At 40.5% G+C, this 7,887-nt stretch overlaps 1 protein-coding gene across 10 annotated transcripts in view; it reads left to right on the top strand.

Annotated features, from left to right (window-relative positions):
* The first annotated feature begins 36 nt into the window (after positions 1-36).
* The window catches only part of NUP98 (nucleoporin 98 and 96 precursor), a 117,777-nt gene continuing 109,926 nt past the window's right edge, over positions 37-7,887 (top strand). For 3 of the 10 annotated variants that reach the window (XM_043580380.1, XM_043580375.1, XM_043580373.1), the window contains exons 1-2: positions 170-340; positions 7,121-7,195. The gene's annotated coding sequence lies outside the window, so the exon portion shown is untranslated. Of the gene's footprint in view, positions 341-7,120; positions 7,196-7,887 lie in introns of all 10 variants that reach the window. The other 7 variants (XM_043580379.1, XM_043580372.1, XM_043580381.1 and 4 more) reach the window with 5 other exon arrangements.

The raw sequence follows: 7,887 nt of genomic DNA, 5'->3' as shown, positions 1-7,887 counted from the left end.
CTGTCCCTCCTCTTCCCCCTCTCCTTTTCTCCCGAAGACCGCCCTCACGTTCGGTTTCAAAAGACTCGTTGCCCAATGAATAACAGGGCGGGCCTAGAGTGGCGGCGGCTTCTGCCAATGCTCAGACAGCGAGGGCGGAGCGTCGGGAGCGAGCCTCTGACGGCGGGCGGCGTGTGACGCAGTCGGGCCCTCTGCGCGCTGCGCCCGAAGCGGCGGTCGGTGGCGGTGGTGGTAGCGGCGGCGACGGTTTCGTGGCGGCCGCGCGCTGCTCTCTGAGCGGCGGGTGGTGGACGGGTCTAGGCCTTCACTCCTGACACCTCCCTTCCCCCACCGCACCGCGGTAAGTCGGGAGCCGGGGCGGTGGCGGCCCGGGACCGACAGGCTCCTCCTCTCCTCAGGGCGGGCGGGTGCGCGGGGCGTCCCAGGCCTCCTCACCGAAGTCTCGCGCCCCGGCGCGCACCTACTGCCCTGAGGGAGGGGGCGGGGCCCGCGACCCTGCGGCCCCAAGGCCGGGCTCCTCAGGCGCTGGGAGGGAATCGGTATCGGTGGAGTATGGGCCCCGGGGTCTCTAGTTGCAGCCTGCGCTGTAGGAGCGTCCGTGTATCTGGTGGTACTCATTCATTTGCCTGGCTGTGATTAGGTGGGCGGGCCCTTTGCGGGGGCCGCGTCTTAACTCCCTGACTAGGGTCTCCCCAGCACTTTCTTGACCGTAGTGTGGGATGGGCTTCAATTTGTCTTGGCTACTTCACGGCTTGCCAAGGTTTGCCCGAGGTTTAGGGTGGGTGGGTCAGGAGTTTGTTAGCTTTTTAAAACAATATCTGAGAATTAAGGTCGGTTTAGTGGAGTAAAAGGTTATTTTTTTTGCCCTCCCACGTGTTCTTTGTAAAACTAGATGAGAAAGATGGGATATCTGGATTACTGTAGCCGGAAGGACCTTAGAAATTAAGCCAATCCTCCTACGGTACGTCACTAGCAAGTTTTATAGATGGAGAAACTGAGGCCCAGAGAAGGGACGGGATTAGTGAATACCAGATCTGACTCAGTCTAGAAAATATTCTCGTGTATCACCCTCCTTGGGTGTTCCAGCCTCCCATTATTGGCGGCAGGGGTGGGGGGGCATTCGGTAGTTGGCAGCAGTCTTCAGTAGCGTTTCCGTTCTGGTTGCTACCAGGTCTGTTCATAGTAAGGCAGAAGCTTCATATGCGGTACCCTAACCTAAACTATGAGAACTCAAAAGTTGGTTAAAGAATGTCAATGATGTAACGTATTGGAAACGAATCGATAAGACTACGTACATGTCTTTGGCTAGCTTCCTGTTTCAAATCTGAAATTTTTATTTGTATCAGCTGCTGGGGACTCAGAAGAGAGTCCAGTTAGTGACTCACAGAAGCATTGGAATAGAAAGCAAGAAATATAGACAAGGCTTAGAAAGAGAGGCAGCAGTTATTTTGTAGTTCTGGTACCTCGGAACTCATGGTTCCTTTCTGGTACAGAATTCAAAGTATTGTAGTAGAGTAAGATGAGAAAATGAAACTGTGTTCGGAAGAGGAAACTAACTGGAAGAAAGAAAAGAGCAGTGATCATGATCTCTGACAGTCTTATAAATTCAGAAAAGTGCCGGTTAACTGGGTGACAGATGGTATGTTTACTTGGAGGAAGAAGTTAGCATATTAAAAAAAAAACAACGTGGACAAATTGGAGGTACTGGGAAATACTTTGATAGAATTATTTTTTGACTCTTCATTAAGATTGGATGAAATTGAATTGAAAGTTGCCACTTTGGTCTATTTACATTGGTCAGATCATCACTTTGCTCTTGTTTAGATGACGAAGCAAAAACAAAACTAGTGCATAAGAGCAGAGGAGTAGTAGTTTAAACACTGAGATGTGAACCGTGTATTTTCTGTGACATTTTCTCAGTTCAAGCGTCACCCTCTTCTGGGAAGCCTTTCCTGGCATTCTGTCTCCTGTAAGCTTCCCTAACACTTATTTGATACTTCTATTTATAGCACAAATCATTTTGTATTTTAGCTGTTTATCTTATTTAGACTGTGGTAAATATTTTTGTCTTTGTATTCAAGTTGCTTGGCACATAGTAGGCCAAGTAGTTTTTCCTTGAAGGGATAAACAAATATGGAGCAGTTAAACCTAAAAATAGTCTATAAACAGACTGAGTATATGTGTGCTCCTGAAATATGGGGCCTAGATAAGACGACCCATACTGTTCGTATGTTACATGGTACTTTGGTATCTGACTTCATTCATGTCTACTAGCTCATAGATAGTTAAGAGCAAATAGAACTTTTAGGGAACTAAATTTACGGCTTGGAAGAAATTGGGTATTTTTTTTGTGATATTGTGATATTTTTATTGTAGTAATAAACCTAGGAAGTAAGGGATAGTAGTTCTGATGTTTAATTTCCAATAGAGAGCACATTGTATTACATAGAGCATTGTAATTATGCAATTTGTTGAAAGGTTAGAAAGAAATTAATTTAACAATATAAATATTAGAGGCAAGGCATGTAAACAACGGTTTTTGAGAATTTAGTGCATTTCTTTGGGTTTGGAATTGAACCTAAGTATTTGGCATCACATGTCTCTAGAGACGATTTTTCATCCTGAACACTGTTGAAATTTTGGGCCAGATAATTCTTTTTGTCTGGGAGCTGTGTTGTGTATTGGTGGATAGTTAGCAGCATTCCCCACCTCTACCCATTAGATATCCATAATATCCCCTCCCCAAGTTGTAACAATTAAGAAGGTTTCTAAACATTGTTAGATGTCCACTGGGAAGCAAAATTGCCTGGATTGGGAGATCACTGCTCTTGAGAATACATTACCAATATTTCAGTAAAGTCATACCTTTATCTTACCTGGTGTATGCTTGTAAAGTCAGCTGTACAGATGCTTACATTTTGTCAAACTGTCCTTGAAAAACCCTTAAATTGTCAAAATCTGGTATCCGACAGCTGAAAAGCTGAGAGTCCTAGAGTGACTTTCTTTAGTTTCCTTTATTTCCATGGTAGCCTCCCTTTCTCTGGGATAGAAATCAAGGTCTTTTTGAAAGGGGATAGGCCATTGGGTAAATAAAGCAATATCTAGTTCTCTTTTTGGGGAAGAGAGCAAAAGAGCTTGTAGTTGAATTGATGCGATTAAATGTGATGCTGTGGGATTCCATTATCTTTCATATTACTGATAACATTTGATGTCATATGAATATGCATTGATCAGAAGTCTTGTTCTTTTGTACTGACACTGAATTGTCATATTGAAGAGTTTGTACTTAAAGTGTAATGCAGTTTTGTAGTAGAGAAATGAAAATTATTTCTTAAAATATAGCTCTAATTACCTAAGTCTGATACTAAGAGTGAGTTTAAGCTGGTGAGTAGTAGTGTAAATTGGAAGATGTCAAACCGGAATCTGGCAAATGAATTAGAAGGAGGCTGTAGGAATATTCTAGTACAGCAGTTCTCAAAATTTGAGGTCTTTGGACTCCTTTATACTTCTAAAAATTATTGAATACGCCAGAGAGCCTTTGTTTATATGGGTTATATCTACTCTTATTTACTGTACTAGAAAATTAAAATTAAAAAAAATTTTTTTTAAATATTTATTTATTTTTGAGAGAGAGAGACAAAGAGACAGAGAGACAGGGTGAGCGGGGAAGGGACAGAGGGAGAGGGAGACACAGAATACGAAGCAGGCTCCAGGCTCTGAGCTGTCAGCACAGAGCCTGACACTGGGCCTGAACTCCCGAGCTGTGAGATCATGACCTGAGCCAAAGTTGGACGCATAACCGACTGAGTTACCCAGGTACCCCATAGAAACTAAAAGTTTTAAATATTTATTGACTTAAAGAAATAATCTCATTTGTTAACAATTTCATTTAAAAAATGAACCCCAAGAGTGGGGTTTTATATGTTTGTAAATCTCTTTCATGTCAGGCTTAATAGATGACCACTGGATTTGCAGATCTTTTGCATTAGATAGTTGATAAGTTGTTTTGGTTGAAGTATGTTAAGAAAATCCTGCCTCATACAGAAAAGGGTGGGAAAGGGAGGAATGTTTTAATAACCTTTTCAAGTAATTGTAGGTATTCTCCTTTGACACTATACTTAACACGTTTCTAAAGATTTGTTGCAATATGGAATCTGAAACCATATTATTGAACTTTTGTACAGTGTTACATTAAAATTCATTGGTCTGTCTTGTACTTTGAATGTTTACCATGCATGATTTTATGACTTCATACATTGATCATTTAGAAATTATTGGTTCACTGGGTTATGTACCTCTTCCAAATGTTGACAAATTTAATTATACAGTTGTTAACATTTCCACCCATCTCATCAGCTAAGTCTTTTAAGAATTGGGAAGTTGGCAAGCTCATAGTTGTAGACATAATTCTAATTTTTTGTTTCAAGTCTGAGTAACCATAGTTTATCGTTTATTCTCGGAAGTAAAAATGGTGTTTCATGAAAAAATCAGCTGGTTCAGCTTTCTACTCAGGTAATCACACAAGTGTTTTTCTTTGAGATAGCCCTTGTGTTTCCATTTACAAGAAGTGCTTTTGAGTATTTCCCATTTCATCTCAAAGAATAATCACGGAGTATTAAAAAGATGTGAGACACTTGGGTGGCTCAGTTGGTTAAGCATCTGACTTCATCTTTAGGTCATGATCTTGTGGTCCATGAGTTCCAACCCCGAGTCGGGCTCTGTGCTGACAGAGGAGCCTGGAGCCTCCTTCAGATTCTGTGTCTCTCTCTCTCTGCCTCTTCCCTGCTCGTGCTCTGTCTCTCTCTCAAAAATAAACATTAAAAAAAAGAAAAGAAAATCCGACTCTTGATTTCGGCTCATGTCATGAACTTGAGATTTGTGGGATCTGGAGCCTGCTTGGATTATGTCTCTCCATCTCTCTCCACCCCTCCCTCACTCATTCCCACACTCTTTCTCAAAATAAATAAACATTTTTTAAAAAGATGTATGCCGAAATATCAAGAATTAATACAATCAGTTTTTACTGCTTCATCAAAGGCATTCAAGTGAAAGTGGATTTTTTTTGTGTGCTGTAAGTGGGTGGCAGTGAAGAATTTAGTGACTATTTTAGAGCTTGGGTCATTGTCCTGATTCATGCTCAGGTTCCAGCACGAAATAGCAGGTTTGTTTTAAATATTTTTTTCAATGTTTACTTATTTTTGAGGGGGGAGTGGAGAGAGACAGAGCACAAGCAGGGGAGGGGCACAGAGAGAGGGAGACCCACAGAATCTGAAGCAGGCTCCAGGCTCTGAGCTGTCAGCACAGAGCCTGACGCGGGGCTCAAACCACAAACCACAAGATCATGACCTGAGCTGAAGTGAGATGCTTAACTGCTTAACTGACTGAGCCACCCAGGTGCCCCGGTTCCAGCAGTTTTATATATCATTGGTTTTGCAACTCAGTGCTGAGGTTAGTACAGTTTAAAAAAAGAAAGTTAATGTTTTAGTATTATTATGAAAATAGTTTTGACTTCGTGGACATCCTCGAAGAGGTCTCAGAGACTTTTAGAGGCCTTCAGACCTCACTTTCAGAACCATTAATCTACATTTGCAACAACATGGATGGAACTAGAGTATATTATGCTAAGTGAAATTAGAGAAAGACAAATATCATATGACTTCACTCATATATGGAATTTAAGATACAAAACAGATGAACATAAGGGAAGGGAAGCAAAATTAATATAAAAACAGGGAGGAGGACAAAACAGACTCTAAAGTACAGAGAACAAACTGAGGGTGGCTGGAGGGGTTGTGGGGTGGGGGATGGGCTAAATGGGCAAGGGGCATTAAGGAGGGCACTTGTTGGGATGAGCACTGGGTGTTACACATGGGGGATGAATCACTGAATTCTACTCCTGAAATCATTATTGCAATATATGCTAACTAATTTGGATGTAAATTAAAAAAAAAAAAAAACCACTAATCTAGAAAGGACAATGATTTTTCACACTGGTTCCTACAGCCCTAAGCTTCTTTGAGAGGGCTCAGCTGGTAGGGTTCTACTGTACCTATTCTTTACTTCAGCTAGAGCAGCTTCTCCTTATGTCTGTTTTATGTACTGGGTTCCATAGCTAAAAATACTTAAAAGCCACTAATCAAAGGAAGAAAGAACTGAGTGAATTAGAACTTTTTCAGGAAGGGAACAGTTCATCCTCCATGAATGCATTTTGCAGTTAGTAATTGCTTCATACCTTGCTTCCACATGCTGCTTTGACACAGAGTTCTGATATCTACACACCTAACCCTTGTTGGTGGATTAAGCTTCTTAGGAAGAAATAGGTGAATGGATTTGTAGATTAAAGGTGTCCTGTTGGGAATAAGACTAAGGATAAGGATGTGAGTTGAGTGGAAGAGAGTGAGTGATCAGAGTGACCTCTGTGTGTGTGTGTTGTGTGTGGAGGGGGTGTTTGTTTTTGTTGTTTACAGTGATATTTTATGGTTGTATTAAATGGTCAGTAGGTGACAGTGAAGTATTGGGAAATCATTTTATGTGTGGTTTTTTAACGAGGCATTGAGCAGTCAAGGCTTAGAGGGAGGGGAAATTAATTTACACTTTAAGAATATTGTAAAATATATTTTGAAAAGCTAAAGAAAAACCTGCTTTTGGGGCCTCTGGCTGGTTCAGTCACTGGAGCACGTCTCTTTTGGGGTTATAAGTTCAAGTCTCATTTTGGGTGTAGCGATTACTTAAAAAAAAAAAAACCCTACCTTTGAGGCACTCTAGTTTGAGACCTTTTTGTCCTTTAGTGTAGGCCAGATAATCCCTATTGTTTAATTGTAGAAATTGAGGTCTAAGAGGTTGAATATTATGACAAATACAGTTACACAGTAGCAAGTGGCAGGGTGGTTTAAATTCCTTTTTTAACTTTAAATTTTGAATTAATTTTAGATTTACAGAAAATTGCAAAGATAGTAGGTGGCGGAGAGTTTTAAATACAGATTTGTCTCACTCCAAAGCTAATGTACTCTTCACTACTTTATAAAATGAACGTTATGTTAAAAGGATGAAAAATGGTGCTCAGCACTGTGAAGAAAGGAGTTGTATTAGATAATATAGGCTATTTTTAATTAATTTACAGCCTAATGGAAGATATTGAGCAAAATCTAGATGCTTTTTACTAGAGCGGCAAACAACTCATACACTCAAGTGGCAGGTATGACAACAAATATATTGCATAACTAAAAGCAGCTGGGAGGTATTAGTTTGTAATTATGTAATCGGGTTTGGAAAGGGAGAGGGGTGGGGATATGTTTTCATACTGATAAGAGTCTGAAGGGTCTAATCTAGGACAGTGTGAAGTAGGTGAGGCTTGAATGGCAATTTTTATTTAAAAATTTTTTTAAGATTTTCTTTTTTTTAAGTAATTGCTACACCCACCATGGGGCTCAAACTTACAACTCCGAGATCAAGAGTCACATGCTCTACTGACTGAACCAGCCAGGGACCCCTGAACAGCAATTTTTAGGGGGAAAAAAAAAAGGGACATAGTTTTTAGGGGAGAAAAACGAATGTTCTAATAAAAGGAATGACTTGATCTGGGATTGATCATAGGGATACAGTAAAACAAGAAGATAGCAGATGGTTTTGCTGGGATGTGATATTAGGTGATTAAGACTACGTCAACTTCTGGAATTCTAGCTGACTCCATCCTTCCTCTCCCATTCAAGGCAAAAGTGAACATTTTCCTTTCAGTTTAACTCTGGATGATAATTCCCACCAGAATATTCTAGTATTTTTGTGAAGATTAGAAGAGAGGATAAATGAGAAAGTACTTTATAAACTGAGAACTACTAGTTCATTCATCTAACAATTATTTATTGTTTTTGCTCTTTACTGAGTTTGGTA

This window comes from Prionailurus bengalensis, chromosome D1 (genome assembly GCF_016509475.1).
Source record: "Prionailurus bengalensis isolate Pbe53 chromosome D1, Fcat_Pben_1.1_paternal_pri, whole genome shotgun sequence".
Taxonomy (NCBI): domain Eukaryota; kingdom Metazoa; phylum Chordata; class Mammalia; order Carnivora; family Felidae; genus Prionailurus; species Prionailurus bengalensis.
The sequence above is the reverse complement of the archived record's forward strand: the minus strand, read 5'-3'. Positions and strand labels throughout refer to the sequence as shown.